The 26,518-nt window shown below is 43.2% G+C and overlaps 1 protein-coding gene and 1 long non-coding RNA gene across 2 annotated transcripts in view; one reads left to right on the top strand and one right to left on the bottom strand.

Annotated features, from left to right (window-relative positions):
• LOC149873209 (uncharacterized) overlaps positions 1-13,385 on the top strand; it is a 37,536-nt gene extending 24,151 nt beyond the window's left edge. The window contains exon 3 of the long non-coding RNA XR_016441506.1: positions 12,247-13,385. This is a non-coding gene — a long non-coding RNA (uncharacterized LOC149873209). The remainder of the gene's footprint in view (positions 1-12,246) is intronic.
• AIG1 (androgen induced 1) overlaps positions 1-26,518 on the bottom strand; it is a 211,158-nt gene that overhangs the window by 25,561 nt on the left and 159,079 nt on the right. The window lies entirely within an intron of this gene.

The following is a 26,518-nucleotide window of genomic DNA, read 5'->3' as shown; positions in this document are numbered from 1 at the left end:
TGGACCACGGCTAGCTCACCCACACTGAAAGGGAGAGTTTGCAGGGAGGTGCAAAGCATCATGGGATGCTGGGGTAATGTGAGTTAACTTGAATCTGGAGATGATCTGGGAAAGAAGTTCAATAAATTGATTGAACCTAAATCAGTTAAGTCTGATACTACATCCATCCAGGCTTATCTTAAACTGGTTTCAGTGATTTTGAAAACAGTTTATGTGCACTGAACTTCTGTTGTGTTACAGATTTGAACTGGATTCCATTCACTTACACCAGTCCATGTGTAAGTTCTGTTCCTAGCTGAGACTACATGCAAGTTGTCAATATGGCAATGTTTGAACATGGCAATCCATTAACTTGTCAATCAACAAAAACAAATGATAATTAACATTTCAGTTACTGTACATCACTACAGTTCCCTGACCAATTTTTATAGTTGTGCATTTGTTCATAGGTTTTTTTTTTTAAATGATTTCCTCTGCAGTTTTTTGAAAGGCTAACAAAACAAAAAAGAAACTAATTGATACCAGTGAAGTGCAGGGGGGCTGGACCTGATTATCTGTAAGGTCCCTTCCAGCCCCTAACAAATAGGCTATGTACAAAATGGTACCCAAAGCACAGTGTAATCAAAATTAAACACAAACCTCACAGAAATCTATGTCTAGGTCTATCCTTAATCCTTATACATTATGGAAAACTTAAGTTTGATTTGCAACTTTCAGTTGCAAAGTGTGCTTTTTAAGTCAAAATGTCCTGTTAAATGGTTAACATGCAAAAATACTTATGCTAAAAAATGTCAATCTCTCTATTCCAAACATTGTAATAGGCTTAATTTTAAATGATGACATCTTGTAAACAGACATGTTTCTATTATTTATGCCAAGCAGCAATAGGGTTAATATTCAGTCTGTATACTGGATCTGATTCAGACTGGAACTTTGATCACGTTTGGATCTAATCTGATAATGGCAAGCAGGATTCAAAGGTCTTGGTGTCAGACCTATCAGGATTAAGGAAGCTGTGAAAAGTCAGTAAATTTGTACCCTCAGCTCTCCAAATACATCTATGGTCATTTTGTGATTGGCTGCTCAGAGGGGAAACTGCCTCACTCACTGTCCTTGACATACTTTGCTAAAAATCATTAAAAATTAGCTGGTGAAAGCTGCCTGATTTGACATTTCTGGGACCAAAATCCTTTACTTATTCACAAAATAGATGCAAGAGTGAGAACAGAAGCACAAAATTTCTCACCCTAGTTGCCACATGTCTCCCTAAGCTTTCTTTTAGAGGGAACAAAGGGTGAGTAGGTTCAGGTAATAGGAAGCTTCAAATACTAAGGTGCAAGTTTTTAATAGTGAGGGTAAATAATTATGGAAGCAACTTACTGGGGGAAATTATAGATTCTTCATCACCCTCCATGAACCAAGAAGCCATCTGTGCCAAGAGGGTTTTGTAGGTACAGGAATACTGGTATATTGTACTGAGGAAACACTTTTAGTACAGATAAAATGTGTATGAGCAAAGCTGTGTTTTACCAATACAGCTCATCCCACCCCCACTATACTACTGATACCAGTAAAAGTACAGTTTTGCATACACAGGAGAATCTATGCTAGGGGCTTCTGCCAGCACAGCTATGACACTGAAAGAATCACACCACCTCAGACCTTTAACTAGTACAGCTACACTGACCAAAGTCAGTAATGTAGACTTGGCCCTACATATCTGAATCTCCCAATGTGTCTGAAAGATAACTAATGTTGCCTTTATTCAAATCAGTTCTTAAAAACACAGTTCGACCAAGACTACCTCCTAAGCAAGAAGCACTGTGAAATGCATGTATTAAGAAGAAAATACCAACCGCTCTGGTCATTAACACCTATTTGTGCCTCTATCATTTTTGCTGTGCTTCTAGTCTGTAACCTGGTAGATACCATGTTTATCGCTATTTTTTGCGGCTCCCAGCACCTTGTTGTCACTTAAATAATAAGCAACTGAACAAGCTGGAAAAAAAAATTCAATATAATACCGTGTTTTTGAGACATTAAGTTAAAATGATCAAGTTGTAGACTAAGATTTTATTTACATGGAGAGTAATGAACCTGAAAGAGTAGTATACCCTGAAAATGGGTGAAGCAAAAATGAATGCCACAGTCTCACTCAGCTCTGTTCCACCTATGTATTCAGAATTATTTTAACTTAGTGATAAAAATAAGCTTGTATTGCTTCGTATTCCTGCAAACTCCAAAGAGCCAGTACTCCTCTCTATGGGAGAGTGAACTGTAGGTCCCATCACATCTTGTGCATTATCCATAGAGTTGTTCCCCAACCTTACATCTGTGCCAACCATCTGAAGGCCTAGAGATTGTACAGGTGTCACTCCGAGCATAGGAGTGCACTAGTGTAAGTGAAGGCAATTGGACTTGCATCACCTTCATTACTGTAACGCTGCATGACATGGAGAAAAAAGATAAGCTTGACTCACAGAATGCAGGCTGAGTTTTCAGGCATTTTACAATCAAATTTGATAAAGAAATAAGTTAGAAAAGTTAAACACGGAAGAAAAAACCCCTCACAATACATGTTTTTAAAGAGTGACTTTGGAATGGCAGTGTTAGCACACACTGCAATAAACTCTCCTGCGACTGCAGGTAGATAACTTCTCTTAACCACTGTAATACCTTCTGAAAGTGAATTGGACTAAGATATAATCTTAAAATGAAAATTCAGTAATGCCTGTTCAAAGCGTATTTTAAAAATGCTCCCCATCCCTCTCATTGTATGTATGTATATGTCCCTAATGAAATGTTAGACTGGAAAATAGTGTTACAAACAGGCACATCTGTAACGTCTGCATAACAAAATGACATTTGATGGGGGACCATACTTCCCCTTTTTAGTTTAATTCTGCAACAGGTACTTGGAAGAAAAGGTTTTATGCAAATCAAGTACATTAAGAATGAGCTCTGTAATAGTCTTTTTAAGAAATTTAAATGCTCAGTGCTGAAAGCCTGATTATATGTTTTATCTTCCAAGCACTAAGTGCTTCTGGTTTTAACTCTATTTCCATCAGCAAGTTGCTTAGCTTTCTTTCCCCCTCCCCGAACTGCATTTTCAAGTGAATGTTAGTGTTTTTTAAAAAGTACTAAATGGATATCCCTGAATACTAACATCTCCCTTCCATAGGGCAGGCACAATAACTACAGTTCTGCATCCATGTGACTCAAATTTTCACCTGAAAAAACCTCCCCAAATCGAAGTGAGCAGTTCAGTCTAGAGCCTACTGGCTCCCTTGAGATTTTCTGGAAGGCTGCAGTTTTGAGTGTGGTTCTTGTAATGTGATCACCTGTCCACTAGGAGCTGGATGGTAATCACGGTGATGATTCTACATGAGCCAGCGAGAAGCCAGCAAAAGACCCATTTCTAACTAGATTCAATTTAAAAGTAGAGGTTAAAGATGAAAGATTATTTTCCTATGGCAACCCCATCAAGTCACCCGATCTCTGTCCTAAAAAGACTTAATTATGACAGGCATTCAGCACTCTCTTAATAAGTAGCATATATAAATAAAGTGATGGAGCTTAGTGGCTTTGATATAGGAAGTAAATTTTTTGTCCAAACAGTATCAACAGATTGACTGTGGAGTGGGGAAGGAGGGGGCTGTGAAATCTGGGTCCTTCCCAGAACAAAATGCTTTAGAGATTCTGCGGAAATCAATAAGTAATATCATGACTGTTTTGTGGTGATAGTAAGTATATGTCCACTGATGCAATGTGAGGCTCTAAAATGTGCAATGTTTCATTAGCAATAAGCAAGGTGGGAGGCAGGCAGAAATGCAGGAAACAACTTTGAAATTGTGACAGGCCAGTGACTAATGCCTCCAATGCCCTGGTCTGCGTTCCTGAGTCCCTAAAATCTATCAGACGCTTGGAACCTGAATCTGTTTTCTTCAGTTTACATCATCTTATTACATACAGCTGGTATTTCTTCATATGCAATAGATACCCTCATACCTAATCAGAGCTGTTCCTTCTAAGGTAATTAATTTGTGAAAAATCAGACTATTAATGCAGCTAGTCAGCTCACAATGATAGTATGAGAAAAATATATAGAATCCTCTTAATGAATGGACACCTAGGTCCATCAGTATGAAGACACTGGATTTGTGCTGTGATCACATCAGGGGTGGGAAACCCATTGGCCCCTGCACCGGATCTGGAACTGGGGGCTCTTTGTGTATCCACTTCTGGCAATGGAGTAGGTGGTGATGGTGAGCTGCTAAGGTTAATAATACAGGTATTGCTAATGACATGTGGCTCCAACAGGTCTCTGTTCCCTAGAATTCAGTGGCTGGCCTCACCTCTGAATTCCCAGCCCCTCCAAGAGCCCCTCAGGCTGGATGAAATGGCTCCATTGGCCAGACACATCCCACAGGCCTTATGGATCTAATATGTGCCTTAACATCCTCACATTAGAGTGTGCAAGGTAAAATTTAATGAGCTCTGAGTGCGGTGCTTAAATTACAAACTATGGCAGACCTCTAAATAAGGCAGAACTGCTGATGCACTTCAATAGCTAGCTCTGTCCCATCCCAGCCATTACTGGATAAAGCTCCAGAATGGTGGTAGTGACTGGAAGTGCTAGTGCTTAAATAAGAAAGAAAACTGAAATCCTGAGTACTAATGTTCATTAAGGATACAATCCCATGACCCTTTTTTCCAAGAACAAGAGTGCTAAATCCTGGGATGTTAACATCCCTTCTGGGCATCCTGCTGTCCTTTCACTAACAGGATTTTATACATTTTTCTCAAGCATCTGGTACTGATCACTGTCAGAGACAAGACAACGGACCAGATGGACAATTGTTCTGATTCGGGGGGAGGGCATTCCTATATTTTTAGTTCCAGTGTCCTGACCAAAGTCCAATCTGGGCAATTACAAGTGGATTTTTGAAATTTCTTTCTGCAGTTTCCATCAGATATGGTATGATCCTTCACTTTCTGTTCCACACTATCATGTAGCGATGTGCTAGTAAACAGCTGCTGCATGTTAGAGAGAATGATGTAATTCATTTCCATTGCCTTCCTGCTTCTCAGAGGCATGTAAAACACTCTGAGATTGAAGGTTTGGAGGAATAAAAAAATATTAAGGAAGTGCATACTTTCCATTACATTTAAAATCCTTGCCAAAGTGCTCATCCGAGAAACTGATATTGACATATCTAAAAATCTCTACAATAGCAGTCAGTAACACTTGTAGCATGACTGTAGTAATAATGCGGCTGTCTTTGTGTGAGAAGACCAGAGAGCAGATGTATAAAACAAGGGGCCATATAATTATTTAACCAATCTTTTGAGAAAACTTTTGAGATACAGTACAGTTGGTGGGGAAATATTTATGTGTCATCTGAAGGATGACACCTTCTACCAAGGCAGTATAATCCATAAAGAGAGGAGCAGGATATCAGAACAGGGTGTATAATAAATTAGAATCCTTGAGTGAGCAGAGTGCTGGTAGCGCTTTCTCTTTTACAAATAAGAAATTATTACTATTAGTTGAGACACAGTGATGCACAGGATGTAGTCCAAGGCAGTCAGAGACAGCTCATTAATTATTATTGTACAATTAAAGGAAGGAAGAAATATCCTATGATCTAAACAATGGCCAGTACCCTAAAATGCCACAACACACAAGAGCCAGAGATAACAGTTTTTAATCGATAGGAGAGTGTAATGCTCTTTGAAAAAATTAACACTTCCTCTTTAATATAAACCCCTCTTTTCCTCTCTTGTGTGCATACATATAGAGGATAGAAGATATCTCAATTAGCTGGAATTACACACTAGTTCACTTCACCCCTACCAACTGTTGATGGGTTGATCCTCTTTCTTTCTGATATATACTTATATCTAGATATGTAACCACATATATACTTATGTCTACATACATAATGTACATTAAGCCATCCCAGTGATGTGTTCGTTCCTCCTTACTGCTATTAGTGTCAGGGGAAGTAATGTGAATGTATTTATTTAAAGCTATAGCATCCATCTATTGCATCTGAGCACTTCATAATTATTAAAAAACTTGTCCTCACAGTATCAGTATGAGGATCCACATTTTACAGAAGGGGAACTGAGGTGTAGGAGATTAAGTAACTTGCCTGAGGTCATTCAGGAAGTCTGAGACAAAACTGGGAATACAACACAAGTCTGGATTCCAGTCTGAACAATATAGAGGGGCAGTGGTGGATCCAGGGGGATGCAATGGTGTGGATATACCCCCATTTCAGTTAACTCTGCTGCAGGAGCAGCAGCTGGCAAACTTTTTTAAGTCCTCAAAGCAAATAAAGATTCCCCCCTCCCTTTCCCCAGCAGCACTTCTCCCCTCTGCTTCCCTCTCCCCACTCCCTCCCTCCCCACCTACTGGGGGAGAAAGGCGGGGGTAGAGGGTAGGACTGGAGGTGGGGTGCTCCAAAGTCACTCCTGCTTGCTTCAGTCAGGCTTTATGCAGAGCTGGGTTCATCCCGGGACAGTGGTGGCAGAAGGTGGGTCCTTCCTCCCTGTCCAGTCCCCCTGATATTCTCAGCCAGCCCAGGAGCAGGCACTGGGAAATGAACCTGCCCACTGCTGCTGTTGGTACTTCTGTGTGTACTTGAGCTTGGCTCCACATGGAACAGAGCCAGAGCAGCTCTGGAGCTTCCCATCTCCAGTTGGGAATAGTAAGGACCTAATGCATATTACATTTAGCATGTCCAATTTGTGGTACTAAATTAATGCACATTATGCCCTAATGTGCAGTAGTACAAGTGCACACTTTTTAGGTGATGCTTAATGCTCAGTAACCTATTGTACTGTGCATTAGCATAATAGCACTTTTTTATGCGCCACATTAATGCGCAGTAAAATAGGCTACTGCGCATTAAAGTGTACGTATAGATATACCCAATCTTGCTTCTGTGGTGCAGTTTGCCTGCCCTGCTGTGGGCAGGGGGAGGCTGGAAGCTGGGGTGCAGCCTGCATCCCCCCAATATGAAATATTGGATCCACCCATGTAGAGGGATAACAACAAAATGGCTAAAATCATTTTCAAGCACTAATATTTGGGCATGTCTGCCTCTTTCAGTGCCTTTGATCTAATTTTTGCCCTTGATCTTTCTCCATCAATTACTGTAGACTGCTCTGCTTACCTCCCTCTGAGATGTTCTTCTCCTACTTCTTAGCTCCTGCTGCTTCATGCTGCTCTGTTTTTGTTCTGGTGTCCTGAGCTGCTCCTTCTTTGCCTTCCCCCCCACTATTCTCTAACCCCCTGATGACACTTCATCTCACTTTAGATTTCCTGGTACCTTCCAGTTGTCACAGTTTCCCTCTTTGGATTAAGTGGTTCCTGCTCCAGGTATATATAAAATACCATAATGCTGGACCGCATCCAGACCTTTGTCACTGGGGCTTGAAACAAGTTGTTACATAAGTTTGTGTAGTAAAATTTTAAAAAATCAATGTTTTTTTAGTGCCACTAATTGAAACTGTAGTGCCACACAATACAAGTTGTATCTTCTTTACCCTTTTGATGGTACAGAACATAATAACTTAACTTGTACACTTGTCCCTGGACACATGGTGCCCTTGTTTATCCTGGAACAAAAATATCCTGGGATTGGCATGTATACACATCACCTTTCTAATCAGGGTTTAGCAAAAGGTTGAATGCAGTGCCACTTTTCTGCCACTGATTCAAAGATGCAACCCCAGGATAAAGGTACTTTTATCCCAATATCTTGGTATAAGGGTTATAACTTCTTAAACAGGAAACTTTTTTGAGATTTATCCCAGAACAATGGGCATGGACAACTGTACTCTATCCCAGGATGAAGTGCCTTATTCTGGAAAAAATGCAACCTCTGTTTGCAGCCTAAGTGAATGGCCCTTACTATATCACCCCCTTTCACACTGTTGGCTGTAGAATCAGTGAGTCTTAAGTACACTAGCTTAATCTATCACCTAAATTCAGAATAGAACTTTGATCATTTTTTGACATTTCTCCAGTAATGGATCCAGTCTCTCTTCTTCCTGTGATCTTGGGGCCTACATTATCTAGGAGGGTTTCAGGTGACAAACATGAGAGAATTACTCTAGACAATTTGAGTCAGTGGAATAGTTTTTGTACATGACCCCAGGAGGTAGGGTTGTTGGTAGACAGGGGTTTTTAGTGAAGGGTCCCTGGCTGAGGAAAGTGTTCCTCATAAAAGCTTGGCATACCTTGAGTTTATCAATTCTTTGCAGAACAGAGGAAGAAGAGTCTTCTGGACAAATATCTATAAGATTTTGGAGGCCACAGCTAAGGAGGTTCATTTTATAATGAGTTTGGAACTGGTTATGCTGCCACAGTGAGACATAATTAAATATGTTGGTTAAATTTAATTTGTTTCACAATCCCAAATGTCACTGGGATAAAATGCATGAAAATAAAGAATTAAATAAATAATAAATAAACGGCAAAGTATGAAACTATGAAAGTCCTTTCCTCTACTTGGAATCCCTCACCTAGCCTTTCTGCTTTCTAAACACTGGTGCATCTATATGTTCATTAATGGGCCATAGTTACAGTGCATTAAGTTTAGTACTTGGATAATCAAGTATTAAATCAATCCACAGTAACTTGCACTCCTGTGCAATAGTGGCAATGCATGGGTCTTTTTGGACATTAACGTTGCAGTAACCTAATAGTACTGCACAATAGAATATTAGCATGGGTTTTGCCCAGCACATTACTGTGCAGTGTTATTAGGCTACTGTGCAGTTAGCATCTCGTGTAGATGTACCCACTGCCTCTGAGGCCCCCTCTATACCTGTGGCTAAAGATACAATTGGATCTAATGAATGATTCACACAATCATGCCTCCTTCTATTCCACATGTGCATGGCAGGAGGCATGACTGGGATTGCACATTAGATCCAATCATGGCTCATTGCTGGTGTAGTGGGAGCCTGATCCTGGGCTCCCCTTGCACTGGCAAAAAGCATGGGCCATCCGCAGCTGGGACCAAGAGTCCCACAACTTATGGGCTTTCAACCCCAGCTGTGTCTTATGCCCCACCTGTGCTGAGAGTTGATGATCTCTTGATTCTGGCTGCACTTCATGCACAGCTGGAACCAAGACCCCCATGTTAGCTGGGGGCTTCATGCACCCACATGCCTTGGGGATCATGGCAGCCACAATCCCCAAGGCATGGGGGTTTCACACTGGGCATGGTGCACCCTGCAGCTGGAAGTCCTCTTGGCTGATGGACTCCCCGTTGCAGGGGAGGCTCTGCTATACATACAAATTAAAGCTTGATAGCTACCAGCGATATAGTTAGTACACATTTTCAAGGTCTAACTTTATAGCCAGTTGTAGATTTTTATCATGTGATAGCTACTTTGCAAGTGTAGCTGGTCTTTAGGTAATCAAACAATTAACCAGTTAATAACATTACACCTGTAATGCGTAGAGAGGGCCTTTAGTTACCAATATGCCCAAATTGACTTGTTAGATTCCCAAAAGCCCACTCTGATGCTACTATTTGAATTCTTTAAAAATGAAGGCATACTCAGCTGAACTTTAATTCTATGCAATGGATCACAATTAGATGAGTCCTGTGAAAGCCAATTCATCTTTCTATTTCAAGTAATAATTTTCATCAAAATGGCAAAAAAAGAGTGAGAGAGACAGAAAGAATACTAACTGATTTTCTGACTGCGATCACTACTACTTTTTAATGAATGTCATTATTCTTCACTCCTTGTCCCAGTGATCTAAATTTTAGTAGAAAATATAATTCACCTTATCTTCTGTTTTTGACGTTGATATTTCTTTCTGAATTTCAGAGGGGGAAAGAAACAGAATTTGATTTATAACAGAAACCCAGCTTCTGCCTTCATTAAGGAGTAGAAACAGCCAAATCAGGACAACACACACAGTTACAACTATATGACAAATTGGTTTTAATGTGAACTTTTGACCAACTCTCTTGCATTCTACCATCTGAACCATCTGTGTTGGGACTAATTCAAAGAGATGCCATTTTAAAAAAAAAAAGATTCATCCAAAGAAATAAGTTTTTGTTTCTTCCAAATTATCATTAATATCATAGTTACATTTCATAGACGTAGTATTTTGTCTGAATATTTTTTATTATCATGAGTGTTGGATTGTCATATTTATGCATGGCTGCTACTAAAATCTTTATATCAGGCTGCACAAACCTATTTTTTGTAGAACACATTGCAAACAAAACAAAACACAAAACCCCCAGAAATCCAGAAATCTTGTACCTATTTTCAAGTGATTACTTTAATGAACTTTTCTGATACGAAAAGTAGTACTCTTCCCTGAAAAAGCTAGGCTTCTCAAGTAACATGAGTCCAACTTCAGAGTCTAGGCTTCAGAGGGAGAGAAATTACAATCAATAGCTTTTATAAATCTCTTCAGATGACCTAAAATAGCTTATTGATACATGCAATGGGTCATTTAAAGATTAATAACTGGTAGTCCACTAGTGTTCTAACAAAAGCTTTATAAAACTTGGGAAAGAATATTTTTGACCTTACAAGAACAAAAAGCTTCTGTTTCTTGCAACCTAAAGATTTTGGACTTTGAGCCTGTCACTTGTCCAGTATGGAATATTGCTTAGGTTTCGGGTCAGCAAAATTTTGGGGGAGAAATTTCACATTTGGGAAAAGCAAGAAACATTTATTTTTCAACTAGCATTTATCTGATGTTATTCAGAAATTTGAACCCTTGGAAACAATTACTGGGGAGGTGAATTTATTGGGTGTGGTGTACTTAAGGTATCAAGGGTCAGAAGTTTGATCTATCCTATAGCTCTGTACCTTCTAACACAGTTCAATAATTTTCTCAAGGACATTACCTCCATATATGTAGTGTAGCCTATTCATTTACATTACATATGTGCATGTGTGCATGCATGCACACACACAAACTTTAATAAACAATTTTCTGAGGTATTCCTTAACTCCTGGCCTTTTCTCTCTTAATTACAAAATGGAGGAGGTAAAACAATATGAAACCAGTATTACTGATTTTCAATTTAATTTGTAATATGCATATGGTACTATATATTCTAAATAACGGGCATCCACAGTAAAAGAGATGCACTCATGTGCTTTGTCATACAAACCATTGTACACTTCAAACATGCTTCACCTACTGTATTGTGAGCTTTTTCTCTCCAGGGATGCACTACTTTGTGTTCTACATGCAATTACTTCAGGGAGCTTAATTTGCCATTGTTTATATGAAAATAAATGTTATTTTGATTGATCAGTAAAAGTCTACATGCTGCAGCAAAGGCAGCTATGTTTGACATAGAGACGTTATAAAATCTATAACCTGACCCTTTAAAACCTGACTTGAACCATCAAGTTTGACGTATGAGACCAGTTACAATACTGCTTCATGCAAAAAGCATTAGGTTAATGCTGGATCAAGCAATGTTGCCAAACATGCACTGGCATAATTAATCAAGAATATTTCAGAAACGGATTGCCTCCAAGAGGTTATTGATTTCCTGTCACGACACGTTTTCCTTATGAGGTGCTACAATGCTATGTATCTGAGATGTTCTGGCATGTATTTTTCAAAGACTAAGCCTTGATCTGTCTTCCTGGATTCCTGCCATTGGTGCATTGACATCTGCAACTACTCATGTTTGACAGTCTCATGCATGAGCTATGTGGCTTCCAAGTTGGATAGGATTAGTATAGGAGACTTTCTGAATACTTCAAGTGTAATTGAAAGCAGATAAATTCAAAGGTCTCAAGAGGATGGCATACTTCTTACAAATGGCATCACATTAAATCACACACACAGAGGCTTAGAATGAGAAAGATTTCATTGTTAACCAATGTGATATGCTGAAGGAATCAGTTGTTCTTGTTCTAACGTGTATACATTTTGATAATGACAGGTCTTTCTAAGTTATGAATTTGTTTCAAGGTTAGAAGAGGACATACAGCCAGTATACCCAGACGGAGCCCTCGGGGGGGCTGCCGTCCTCCAACCCCCTGGCCTGCGGGAACTGCCCGGCAAGGTCTGGGGGGGCAGGGACTGGGGACTCCTGCACCTGTCCTGTAGGTATCCGCCTTAGGACCCTGGAGGAACGGGTGCGGGAGCTCCTGGAGGAGGTTAGCAGGCTGAGGGGAATCCGTGAGGCAGAGGAGGAAATTGATAGGTATTTTCTTTCTCTGCAGGGTGGTACGACAGAGGAGAGGGCAGCCCGGGATGAGCCCTCCACTGCTGAGTGGCAGACGGTCTCCCGTGCCAGGGCTATTAACCATGTTGCGGCACCAGTTCCTCCTGTCCATCTGGAGAACAGATATGAGGCCCTGGCAGCCCTGGAGGAGGAGGGAGCAGTGGAAGATACCAGGGAGGAGACTTTGCGCACACAATGTCCTGTGCGGGCGGCGGGAGTCAAGAGGCCTAAGAGGAGGAAGCGTCGCGTCATCGTGATTAGTGACTCCATCCTGAGAGGTACGGAGGGCCCCATCTGTCGCCAGGATCCCTCAGCACGTGAGGTCTACTGCCTGCCCGGAGCGAAGATTCAGGATGTGAAGGGGATGCTCCAGTCCATCATCCAGCCCACCGATTATTACCCCATGGTCCTCGTCCATGTGGGTACTAACGATGCGGCCAGGAGAGCCCCTGATCGCCTGATGGAGGACTACCATGCTCTGGGAGGCGTGCTGAGGGAGATGGGCGCACAGGCGGTCTTCTCTTCCATCCTGCCAGTGAGCGGTCGAGGCAGACGCCACGAGATGTGCATAGCGGAGACCAACTGGAGGCTACAGGAATGGTGCTTCGAGGCGGGCTTTGGCTTCCTCAGCCATGACCGGCACATTGTGATGAGAGACATGCTGGGATGGGATGGGCTCCACCTTTCCCCTAAAGGTAAGCATGTGTTCTCTTCCAGGTTGGTGAACCTCCTTCGGCAGGCTTTAAACTAGGCTCGTCGGGGGAGGGGGAAGATGAGGGCGGAGGAGACAATGAACTACCAGGCCCAGCAACAGCCAGCGAGCCCAGACCAATGGTCAAAAGGGAGAAACAGGTAAGTGATGGGGGACGGGGCATTGCTGAGACTAGGGGGTCAGTGGGCACAACCGTTGGAGGCCTCAAATGCCTCTACACGAATGCTCGAAGTATGGGGCAGAAGCAGGAGGAACTTGCCCTCCTCCTAGCTGTCACCAGCCCTGACATAGTAGGGATCACAGAAACGTGGTGGGACTCATCGCATGACTGGGCGGTGAGTGTCAAGGGCTATAGGCTATACAAGAGGGACAGGATAGGAAGGAAAGGTGGAGGAGTAGCACTCTACATCAAGGAGGAATATACTTCCTCGTTAATCAGCAAGAGGGTAGAGGGGGGGCACTCTGAGGTGCTCTGGGTTAGAGTAAAAGGCAGTCCAGGGGAGAGAGACTTAACGGTGGGAGTCTACTATAGACCTCCCAACCAGGGAGAAGAGCTCGACCAGGAATTCTTAGGTCAGCTCACAGAGGCAGTGAGGGCTAAGGATGTGGTCATCATGGGGGACCTGAACTTCCCAGACATCTGCTGGGAGGAGCAGTCAGCCAAGTCTGATCGCTCACGTCGGTTCTTAGCCAGAGTGCAGGACCTCCATCTAACCCAGGAGGTGCATAGTCCCACCAGGGGAGACGCCTTGTTGGACCTGGTGCTGGCCACGGGTGATGACCTGGTGAGGGGGCTGCGGGTGATGGGCCACCTGGGAGACAGTGATCATCGCTTGCTGGAATTCACCATCCAGCGTAAGGTGGCAAAGGGCTGCAGCAAGGCAACAGCCCTAGACTTTAGGAGGGCTGACTTCAACAAGCTAAGGAGGATCGTTGGGGAAGCGCTGAGGACCCAGAGGGGAAGGGAATCAGATGTCGAAGGGGAGTGGTTGCTCCTTAAGGAGACGATCCTCCATGCCCAAAGGGAGGTAATCCCAACAAGGGTCAAAGGGAGCAGGAGGGCACATAAACCCCCATGGCTCACTAAGAGCATCCGGGAATGTCTCCTTGCTAAAAGGGAGGCATACACCCAATGGAGAGATGGGGTCATCACCAAGAAGGACTATCTTACAGTCGCCCGAGGATGTAGGGGGGCAGTCAGGAGGGCCAAGGCAGAGATGGAGATAGGACTAGCTTCCCGGATTGGGGACAATAAGAAGTCCTTCTTCAAATACATAGGGGGTAAAAAGAGGGTCCCGGGTAATGTGGGGCCCCTGCAGGACACGATGGGCAACTTAGTCATCACGCCAGATGACAAAGCTAACATATTTAACGATTTCTTTGCCTCTGTCTTCCTAAGTAGGGACCAGTTCAGCCACCTCCCTGCTGGGCCCCCCTCGGGCCCCGGGAGAGACACGCCTGGGCCAGGGGTTAGCGAGGAGTTAGTTAGGGTACTTCTGGAGAGGCTGGACGTGTTCAAGTCCGCTGGTCCGGACGATCTTCATCCTAGGGTTCTACAGGAACTGGCCGAGGTCATTGCGGGACCCCTGGCGCGGCTCTATGAGCACTCGTGGTGCTCTGGTGAGGTGCCGGAGGACTGGAAGAGGGCCAATGTGGTCCCTATCTTCAAAAAGGGAAAAAAAGAGGACCCGGGAAATTACAGGCCAGTTAGTCTTACCTCAATCCCGGGTAAGCTCTTTGAAAAAATTATCCTGGCACACATCCAGGAGGGCCTTGCGGGGGAATGCATGCTCAGGGGCAACCAACATGGGTTCATCAGTGGCAGGTCTTGTCAGACCAATCTGGTGGCCTTTTACGATCAGGTCACCAAATCATTAGACGCAGGGGTTGCTGTGGATGTAGTCTTTCTGGACTTCTGGAAGGCTTTCGACACTGTCTCTCACCCTGTCCTCATCAAAAAGCTGGGAGACTGTGGTGTCGATGCCCACACAGTCAAATGGGTCGCCAACTGGTTAGAGGGCCGCACCCAGAGGGTGGTAGTGGATGGGTTCTTCTCGACCTGGAAGGACGTGGGCAGTGGGGTTCCGCAGGGCTCGGTCCTCGGGCCAGCACTGTTCAACATCTTCATCAGTGACTTGGATGACGGGGTAGAAAGCACCCTGTTCAAGTTTGCTGATGACACTAAGATGTGGGGGGATGTGGGTGCACTAGAAGGGTGCAATAGGCTACAAGCTGACCTTGACAGGTTGCAACGGTGGGCGGATGAGAATAGGATGGGGTTTAACACTGATAAGTGCAAGGTGTTGCACATGGGGAGGAAGAACCGGCACCACACTTACAGGTTGGGGAACTCCCCTCTTGCCAGCACGGAGACGGAAAAGGATCTTGGAGTTGTCATTGACTCCACGATGAACATGGGCCGGCAGTGTGGGGAGGCAGTCAAGAAGGCCAACCGTACCCTGTCATGCATCCACAGATGCATCTCGAGCAGGTCCAGGGAGGTGATCCTCCCCCTCTATGCGGCACTGGTCAGGCCGCAGCTGGAGTACTGCGTCCAGTTCTGGGCGCCACACTTCAAGAGGGACGTGGACGATATGGAAAGAGTTCAGAGGAGGGCCACTCGTATGATCAGGGGTCAGCAGGGCAGGCCTTATGACGAGAGGCTACGGGACCTGAACCTGTTTAGCCTCCACAAGAGAAGGTTAAGGGGGGACCTTGTGGCCTGCTACAAACTGGTCAGGGGGGATCAGCGGGTACTGGGGGAGTCCCTGTTCCCCCGTGCGCTGCCAGGAGTGACCAGGAATAACGGTCACAAGCTGGCGGAGGGTAAGTTTAGATTAGATATTAGGAGGCGCTACTTCACAGTCAGGGCGGCTAGGGCCTGGAACCGGCTTCCAGGGGAAGTGGTGCAGGCTCCTAGCCTGGGGATTTTTAAAAGGAAGTTAGATAAGCACCTTGCCGGGGTCATCTGACCCCGGTGCTCTTTCCTGCCAAGGCAGGGGGTCGGACTAGATGATCTACCTAGGTCCCTTCCGACTCTAGCTACTATGATACTATGATACTGTGGTAGGTAGATTTTAGGGAGAGGCAACATTTCTTATTATATAATTAACAGGTATTTTGCCTTTTATCCACATAAATTTGTTTTTTGTTAACCATTTCTTATATATTATGACAATGGAACATAAATGTGATTCTAAGTTTGCACAATTACAATTAAAAATGTCAGAGAAAGTTACAGTTAAAATTCTCATACGAGAAAACTATTGCCACATGAAGGAAACTGGTTATAGCATTGTCCCCTAAATTTTTCTTCTTAAACATGTAGTTTAATATATTTATCTACGAATATATTGCTTTTATGTAGATGTGAAATATGGCTGAGTTTACATTGCTGTCCAGAACTTATATCTATATCTGTATCTATATCTATATCTGTATCTTCAGATTTTTATGTCTGCAAGCATAATGTTGCCTCAGTTTGACATAAAAGTTTGACATATATTTTAGAAGAGAAACAGACTACTAGTCCCTTTTTTGAGAAAGTTCTTTCGTGTGACAGGTGCCCCTAGTACTTGTCCAAAAAATCTACGGAAGGAGGGAATTATAACTGAACTCTTTGTGCCATAGTTCCCACAGTATTTGTCATACCTGGCATGTCTATAGTATCTTCTACCTTCAAATCTTGAAAAATGTTATAAACAATCCTCTCAACTCTGTAAAGTGGGTTGCCACCTTATAGATAGGGAAGCTGAGGAACAGGGAGGTCACAAGATGGTCCCACTGGCCTATATGCAACCTTTTCTAGGAGCTGGCAACCTATGGCCCATGGGCTGAAGCCAGCCCATTGAATTGGGGGTTTGCTGGCATTTTAGTGATGGGAGGGGAACGGGATGGATTCAATGGTGTTTCAGCAGTGGGGGGGCTTCTGTGTGATGGAGGCTTTGCCCATGTAGCAGCCAGTGGCAAGGAGAACCAGCAGCATGAGCTGGATTGCAAGTGACTCACGCTTGGAGCTAAGCTCTGTTAATGCAGCTTCCCACTTCAAAATGTTGCTGATGACTGCCCTACCAATATCCAGATAAATTTCTCATTGTTAGGTACACATTCCTGTTTTGTCCTGTTAAACATTCATTGCAAGCCTGGTAGCTTGAAGCCCTAAGGTGTAGGAAAGCTCAGAAAGAGCTAAAAAACGTGGCCCAGAGATGCCTGGATAGAGGCTCCACAGGGAAGGAGCACTCTACCAGACAGTGTTGCTGTGCAAGGGAACAGAATGGAGCATAGGTGATGCATAGCGAGGACATGGGGGGGCACATGCCCCCCTTAGATTGGCCACTGCCAAAGCTGCCACCAGCTTCTGCAGGTGGTTGCTGCTCTTCACCCCCCCCGCCCCCTCCCGGCCTTGCTGCTGGTGTGGCTGCTGGCATCTGTGGGCAGTCCCTGATCACCACCATGGTGCTCCCCCTGCCTCCCCCAGTCTCAGGAAGCACCAGTCATTCATGGAATGGAGGGAACAGACAGATGGAACAACTGCATCTATATCAAAAGTCATTGATACAAACTGTTATGATTTTGTAGTGATACAAGTGTAGCAAAATCACTCTAGCTCTAACCCTGCTTCCTCCAGGGTTAAAGTTAGGACAATATAGCTTACTGCTATCACTACAGTATCATTCAGATGTACAGTTACAGTGTAACAGTAACAATAGCTCTCCCTCCTCTTTGAAGTGGCTAAAATGTATGGTCCAAAAGGGCCAGGCCTCATTTCCATGTTAGTTGTGATGGTTTGGAGCTTTTGCTTAAAATGTTGTTAAGGTTTCAAAGTGTGGGTAGTAAAATGCTATTAACTTTGTTGAATAAGGATGGAAAAATTTGCATGGGGTAAGGGGTCACCTTGACCAGAACTGCTGTTGGGAGTAATTAAGTGAGGCCACCCAGAGCTGGGAAGGTTCCTGCCTCAATTCTGTCCTTTATGACAAAAACTGGCTTGTCATTCTAATACCTTTCTGAAGACTTAGGTGGCATAAAAGGAGTTTACAGGTCTGAGAGAGCATAGAGACCCCTCTGTAAGGTGGTAAGCAGAGAGTCCAGCTAAGGAACCTATATTAGCACTGTAATCATTTTAGCTGGGCTGCCAGGTAGAGTACTTCCTTTAGGGGAAAGAGATAGATTAATTCAAATTCTGCCAACCCTTGCCCACAGACTGAATATAGTATAATGGTGGAAGGAAGAAGGGAAGTAGCCAAGGCTTAAATGTATTGCCTTATTATGAGCTACCCACAACCATGACACGAGAACTGAGGTTTAAGCCTATTGCCAAAATGCTTGGGGGAGGGGAAGGAAACAGGAGGTTATCTTACTCAATAATGCTGAGTTAGTATTGTAAGTAATAAATAAATAAGATTCCTCATTCTTCTTCTTCCTTCTCCCCTCTCCATCCAAAGTTTATTCTCCTAAATCTTTGGACTTATTGCTTGTAAATAAGGAAATAATGATACTCAAACTAGTTTAACTGGAGAAGAGGGAAAGGAGGAGGGGGAGTGGAACAAACCACTGTTTTTTGAGGGTTTTTTTTTTCATAATGAACACCTCAGTAATTGAACTTGTCCCGTTTCACTGATGACACCCTCTGGCAAAAGGTCCACCAATCCACCTTTGCCTGGTTTAAAAACTGAAATCCTTTTTTTCACATCTTCTGCCTCTTGTACACATTTTTTACCTAGTTACTAAGCTTTGTATTAACCGGTATATACGATGAGGCAGGCTAATTTACCACTTTACATTCTTCCACTTTCTCAAATACTTATGTATGCTAACCAAACCACTGGCCTGTATTATGATAGTTTTGTCTTGGGTATTTTTTTAGCTTCAAACCAGCTTTTTAGCTCTGCACTCTTGCACTAAAATAATTTAGCAGTTTTTTCCTTACTTTTTTATGATTACCCAGCAGCAGCAGAAACTTTCAACTGTATCGTGGGTCTAGATAAAATTCTTAGGAAACTTCTCTATTTTAACATGTGACTCCACTCTGTCCTTACAGACATAAAGCATAGCTTGTGCCACCTTACTTACAAAACCAAACCAAACCAGAATCCTAAACAGAATGGGCTGGTTCCAAGGATTAAGGGACTTTAGATATTTTATAATCCCTACTGGGCCATCAAGTATTGCCACCAAGTAATTCATAATGGCAGTGCTATATTATTTATTTTTTATTAACAAATAATATCCCTTCTATGCATTTTTAATTTTCAGGGTGCTGTACAGAAACACTAATTAACCCTTATGTCATCCCTCTGCAACCATTAAAATAGGATCAGCTCCATTTCACCAGTAACAAAACATGCTGCGAGAACTACAAGCAACTTGCCTAAAAACACAAAGCAATGGATGTTTGAGTGAAGACTGGAATGCTGGAGTATTTTGTGTTTAGTGCTGTGCTCACGGCATTAGAGCAAATGCCTTTCTCCATTGTGGGGGGTGAGGAGGGGTGGGGGAAGAAAGATTCCAAGACTTCCAGCTCCCAAGTTTCTCAGTGTGAGGTCCCAATTAAGTAGGGTTTGAAGACACTGACCTTATCTAACCACGAGACCATTACATGGATAAGTTGCAGAAGTTCAGGCCCCAAATAAAAACAGATTATTTTAAATGTTTTTATTGAATGTGTGTGCATCTGCCCATGTAAATGTCCAGATCGACATACAAGAAGAAACACAAGAAAACTGGAGAGCCATTGTCTGATAAAAAGTATTTTTGCCCTGATCTTTTGGTTGGTGAAATCCGGCAAAGAGCACCTGGGACTTCAACCAATGGAAGCCTCAGGAGTATATGTAGACAGAGTCTGTGGATCTGGGGCCAGTGCTAGCAGGGTGCCCAGTGACCCACCAACTTGGATTCAAGGATCCAGGGAATTTCTTTGGCCAGAAAATGCAAAGGTCTACCTTGGGAAATGGAAAACAGAAGGAAGAATAGGGAGCCAAGAGTGTCACAAACACTTCTGGGAGAGAAATTCACTATTCTCTCCAACCATCCCCTTCTAGGCAAAAGCATAAAATTGATGGCAACATCCTTATATCATCAAAAGATAACAAGTGCTGGCATTTTGGATTCCTCTCACTCAGATTTCAAACCAGATCAAGGCATGGAAATGACCCTATCAGCACTAATGGGTGACCTCATTATGCATATGAACAAATGTACATTTTTAGCTGCTTTAAAAGGGGAGGGAGAGATTGCTGCTTAGGAGAATACAGCAGCTGTTACTCTGTAACTGCAGCTTCTCCATGCTCCAGTAGCAATACAAGTAAGCTAAATCAACCTAACTTTGATCCTGGCTGAAGTGGACTTAAAGCTGTAGTGTTCTTGTTATATGTCTTGCTTCCAAATCAATGGATTGAATAGTTACATCCCAACAGTTTACACTGGTATCCTCTGATAGCAATGCATTTGTTAGGTCAGCCTATACCCTATGGCCAGGGATGCATCTATCAGGGTCAGCACCCCAGTGGCAGCAGCAATGGGGGGTTGGGTTGGCTATGGCAGTGGCCACCGTTTACTAAGTGGGTGCCTGGGGCTAGTGTCCTGGGTTGCCCATCCCTTGTTATACTACTGCCTATGGCTATGGACAAAATACAAATCACAATGCTTAGATGACACAGTCTGTATCTGCCTAGGGACTAATATTGCTTCATCGGTATAATATCTGAGCAACCCACAAATTTTAGTATCTTTATCCTAAATACCCCTTCTAGATAGGGCAGCAGCATAGGGACACCACCAGGACCCTGGGAGATAGGGGCACAATTGACTTCTGGTTGTCACCATGATCGTGATTGTGATCGCATGGCTACTGGCAGCAGCTGGGTTTTTTTTGCTCCTCCTCAGCCCCCCAAGTCAATGCCTGGAGTGGCTGTCCTGGTCACCCTACCCTAGTTGTGCCATTGAGATAGATAGGCCTTAATGTCTGAGATGGTTCTTGGACTCAGATTCTCATAATCCACTCATTTCTCTGAGGAGGAACAATAAATAGAAATTTAAAAATGCTCTTACAGTAAGTCTTTGATAGAGCTGAATACAGGTGACCTGAGATCCAGAAGATCCAGGATTGCTACTGATCATCCTTCTTATAGTCTCCTGACTACAAGTCCTGGGCTCCTTCCCATAGGACAAAAGTTAACAGAAGACCTCTTTGCTGCTACTAGTACTGCCTATCACAGGGCTCTTTTGAACCTGTTACATGGTACAAATAGCAGCAAATAACACAGCACTATAATGTTTTCAATTTTCTTTCTCATACATGATCCAGTGAATGACTCAGAGGTGGGTTCCCCAAAAAGTCCTTATCCAAAAATCCAAGAGGAATCTATTTAATCTCCTCTGCAATATCTCTAAAGCCACAGAATTGAGGGATCAAACATAATCAAAAAAGTTTCAACTGTTTTTCATGTAAAATTTTATTAATTTTTCTTTTTTTTTTTTCAAACTGGAGGGGTTAGAAACTCATATGCCTGGTAGAGGGCCCTACCTACTAAGAAATGCTAAACTGGGAGTCCTCTTCACCCTTCCTTTGAAGATTGGTCACTACGTAGCCATGTATACAAGATCCATGGGACTAAAGACAGAGTAAGCAAGGAGTTGACTGTAACCCGGTAATGAAGGCATTCCCTGGAAATCTTAGGTTCTGGTTTCTGTTCGAGGGACTGCACCTGCATTTTACAAACAGAAACTGGAACTCAGATCTCCCCTTTACAGGGGAGTGCCCTCGTCACTGGATATAGAGTCAGGATCCCTGTACTTACTGTGTATGTCCCCTGCAATCATACCTTCCTTTTTGTTTTGTTTTGCTCTCCTTTTAACAGGATGGGTAGAGAATATTCCTGTATTAGCCTGATCTCCAATCAGATGGCTATGATACTTTCCTGAGGAGTGGGAGATGTGGAGGTCTTATAGTTCAAGGCTCCTACTACTTGGATGAGTGCCGTAACCACTAGGATTTGACATAAGAATGCCACAGCTGCAATTGTTTTAAAAGAAAAGAGTAAGCAAGGCACCCTCCCCCAAATGGGACAACTTAGTTAACTAAGATCCAGAATGGTTTGGGGTGAGAAATGGTTTCTGACACATCTGTGTCAGTGTTTCCTATTGGTCTGCTTAGGCATCTTCTCACCTGATATGTTGCCTACTGTGAACCCCATTCATTGGCAGCAGTCTCTCCATTCTCAAGGCAGAGGATCTAAGCACGGCACCGACATTTGCAGATTCCAGTCCTAGAGACAGGCACCTAAGATGTCCAGCCCAGTGACACTCAGATTCACCAAGCCTAAGTCCTTATTGTGGATCTGGGCCTTAGTTACTAGGAGATAAATGCTGTAGGAAAACTTTAGCTAGGTGGAAAAAAACCTAATTATTACAAATTACTGTTGCTGTGCAAAACATGGAAGAAAATAGGCCCTTACCCTAGGTGTAGACCACATTTTGTAATGGGAGACTTTTTTAACAGAGTGAAGTTTGAAGCACTCTTAATATTTTCTCATAATCTCTTATTTTTTCTTAATATTTTCCCTCTTTTCCCCTTCCTTTGCTGTGACACAGAACTACAGAATAAATGATGTCCTGGTATTTCATCTTCTTTCCTGAAAAGTTACAACATAAGGAAGAAAGACTGAAGGAAGAAAGATGGTCTGGCAATAAACCCAACAAAATCACTGGTTATTCTTTCATTCTGTTGGCTATAACAATAAAAAGGGAGGAAAAGTAAAACATTCAGGAGAAGGCAAAATTAAAGGAAACAAAAAACAAAATTGTGACATTTGCAAATTTTAAAACTTTTGATTTTAATGAAAATACAGAAAACTGGGGAAAAGAAAGTTTGCAGGAAAAGAAAATGCTACTCTTTATTGGAAAATAATTTTGAAGGAAAAAAATGGCTATCTCTATTTACAGATATTACTGGAAAGATATAAAACACTTACGATGAATTTTGAGTTGCATAATGGAGTTTTTAAACTCCTCAAGATATATTAAAGATTTCTTAGAGATACAGGACTTCTAAGACTTCAGAATTGTTGCGGTCTTCAAATCAGAGTTACATAGCTGTAAGATATTTTAAATGTTTCTTACAAAGGTGTTAATAAGAAAAATGTATTATGCAACTTAAAAGTTTAGTTTAACGCTGTTATTCTATAAAAGTGCAAATAATGTCCTCCTCCATGCCCCCCCCGAAACATCTATGACATAGAGCTTTCCTTTTTTGATTTTTTGTTTTGTTTTATTATTAGATATATGTTAGCTCTTCATAAAATTTGGGGAGGAACTTTTAGCTTTAACTTCAGGGGACCCTGTATTTACCTAGATGGTAGATATCTCTGCCTTTTGCCAGGTAATTTATTTTCAAGGTACTTCTTCATGCAAGAACTGAGACCACACTTCGTCTTCCCTTCTTCCCTCACTTCATATCGTGTTTGAATTTGAAGGTTTGCTTGCTGAAAGGATGAGTTGATATAGAGACATTTTTCTTGTGTTTTACCAAACCAAAGCTCTGAGTGAGTAATAACATGTTGCCCCAGGCAGAGGTAATAAATTCTATTTTTCTCCCTACTGCTGATTTTATACCCGCAGAGCTTTGCTGCCACGGCATGATATTACAACTGATATGGTCAAATAACTCTAACACCATATGCAGGTAGAAATAATGTTACCACCTTTGTATATCATGAAGTACATACCCTGCTACTTCTTGTAATGATTCGATTGCCTAAAACCATTTAGATTCCCTTGGCACAGTTTAAATATACTCATAGATTTAAAACATCTGGGATTTTTGCTAAGCAGTATTGTTTAAACACTTCCTCTTGTGAATTCCTGGACTGTCTTTTGTTATTCGTCTCACTAAACATCCATGGCAGGGCAGTAATTGCTGAAGACATCTTCAAGACAACACCTTGAAAATGTCATCCAAATCAATTTTTCAACATCAGGGAGGATAGAAGGTAATTCAGGCTTTCCTGAATGATAATCTCCTGTGACGGACTGACCAGACTATCTGCCTTTTCTAGCCAGAAACTGAAGGATTATCAATCAGCCCCATCCCTTAGGAAACCAAATGACTATCAATCAACCCCAGTTTAGTTATAGGGCCAAAAAGCACCTTGGCCAGGTCATGACATTGGGACTGAGTTATGGAGGGACAGCAGTGCAAATTGATACCAACCAGCACATACTCGTTCCAACAGAAGAATAGGAGAGAAATTCTGAATTACAAACCTGAGAAGGAGTAACCTTTTCACGCAGCCAGTGCCAGCTATCATTTCAGCAGACCCAAGTCAGCATGCCTAACAGGGCTTGCTCTGATGCTATTCCTTCCTAAAGTAAGGAGCCATTAACACTTCAGCTCCATTTGCTCAGAAAAGTTGTAGAGAGCCAAGTAGGCCTCACATAACTGATCCCAGATAACCCTGTATCACATTGTTTCCTAGTCCTCAAACATTAGCCAGTATTCCAGCAGCTTTCCTGATTCAAAGAACAAACAATGAGAACTCCTCGACTATGAGCTGAACACAACTAGTTCCTTGGAAACTGGGAGCTGGGACATACATAGCTGCCCAGTCTTTTGACTACCTGTTACTGCAGTGGTGAAATATAACCTAAGAATTCCACACTATAAGAACAGCCCTACAATATGACATTTTTGACCAACTTTTCTGTTGGTACCGTCTCCCAGAACATTAACAATCAAAGCAGCAAAATCATAGCAATGAATGAATTGACATTCTCTTTTTTTGCTCACCTAGCACACTCCTAAATATAACATGTGACCTGTTTGAGCCCTGTTTTGGAAAGCCCCAAGAAGGAAAAAAGATTTGGGGTCTCTGGAGCTGGGACTGCATTGCAGGTCTGAGGCTGATTATTGGGTTCAAGTGTGGACTGGCCCTGCATGCCAGCCCAACCTGATGCATGAAGCCATATCAGCTAGCTGGTGGTTCCCCTTAGGTCTTGTGAATTGGTGGTGGGGGTGCAGTGGCAACATTAATTGCTGTTGCTCCCGGAGGCACTCTGGAAGACATGGCAGTTAATGCTGCCCCTTTTCCCATGACACCAACTCTTTGGACCCTTGGGGACCCATATCATAGAATCATAGAAGTAGGGTCGGAAGGGACCTTGTAGATCTTCAAGTCCGAACCCCTGCCTTGGCGGGAGAAAAGACTGGACTCAAATGAGTCCAGCCAGGGAGGCATCAAGACTCTTCTTAAAGATCCCCAGGGTAGGAGCCAGCACCACTTCCCTTGGAAGTTGGTTCCAGCTCCTAGCTGCCCTGACTGTGACGTAGTTCTTACAGATGTCTAATCTAAACCTACTCTCTAATAATTTGTGTCCATTGTTCCTTGTCATGCCAGGGGGCACTAGGGGAAACAGTGTCTCCCCCAAACCCTTCTGGTCTCCCCTAGTGAGTTTATAGACAGTCACCAGGTCCCCCCTCAGCCTTCTCTTGTGAAGGCTGAACAGGTTTAGGTCCCGCAGTCTTTCATTGTAGGGTCTGCCCTGTAGTCCCCGGATCATGCGGGTGGCCCTCCTCTGGACCCTCTCAATGTTGTCCACATCCCTCCTGAACTGGGGCGCACAGAACTGGACGCAGTACTCCAGCTGTGGCCTGACCAGCATCGCATAGAAGGGGAGGATCACCTCCCTGGCTCTACTTGAGATGCACCTGTGGATGCACGACAAGGTCCGGTTAGCCGGCCAACTGTGCCAACTGTGACCTCGCATTGTCAGCCCATGTTCATCCTGGAGTCAATAATGACAATATTTCTTACATATAATGTGCACCCATATTTCCTTCAGCTGGTGTGTGGGAAAACATGCATGTTTTATGTTAGAAAATAACGTAACCAGATTGCCATAACCAGAACCATCTCCAGTTTGATTTTTGATAAGACACCTGCCTGCCTCACTGAGATCTAAGGTAAAGCTGATACTGCCACATAGCATATGCTACCTATCCCTCCCAGATGAGCTGAAAGAAAAAATGAAAAGGGGAAGAGAAGTATCTGCCCTATTCTCCTCTACCCTTATGTCACTCCGTTACTCTAGAAACAAATCCAGATGGTCTGTGAGACAAAGGATTAAAGGTATGAAGGAACATATATATGTGCCACAGTGGATTCCTCAGCCAGCCCTGAATGAACTATCTCAGATCCTGGAAACAGTATATCCATGTCAGCAGAGCTCATCTATCCTGCTTCTTCATATGGTTAATTAACCCAGGCAGAATGTCAAGGTAATTTAGCTATACCAGGGGTTTTCAATCTTTTTTAGTCTAAGTACCCATGGTGGCCAGATGCTGAGTGGGGTGGGAGGGGGGTTGTGTGCAGCTGAACTTGGGGGAAAGGCATGGCCAAACACTGGTGGGGGGGGAGGGTGGTAGCACACGGCTGAATGCCGAGCGGGATGAGGGAGGGCACAGCCAGACACTGATCAGGGAGGAGGGCACAGCACACAGGCCGACAGGGATGGAGCACCACTGCCTCCCAGGAGCAGAGTCGGGGTGGAGCAAGGGCAGCAA

This window comes from Crocodylus siamensis, chromosome 1 (assembly GCF_052110815.1).
Source record: "Crocodylus siamensis isolate JL-2025a chromosome 1, ASM5211081v1, whole genome shotgun sequence".
Taxonomy (NCBI): domain Eukaryota; kingdom Metazoa; phylum Chordata; order Crocodylia; family Crocodylidae; genus Crocodylus; species Crocodylus siamensis.
Note: the sequence above shows the minus strand (reverse complement) of the source record. Positions and strands in the feature narration are given on the sequence as shown.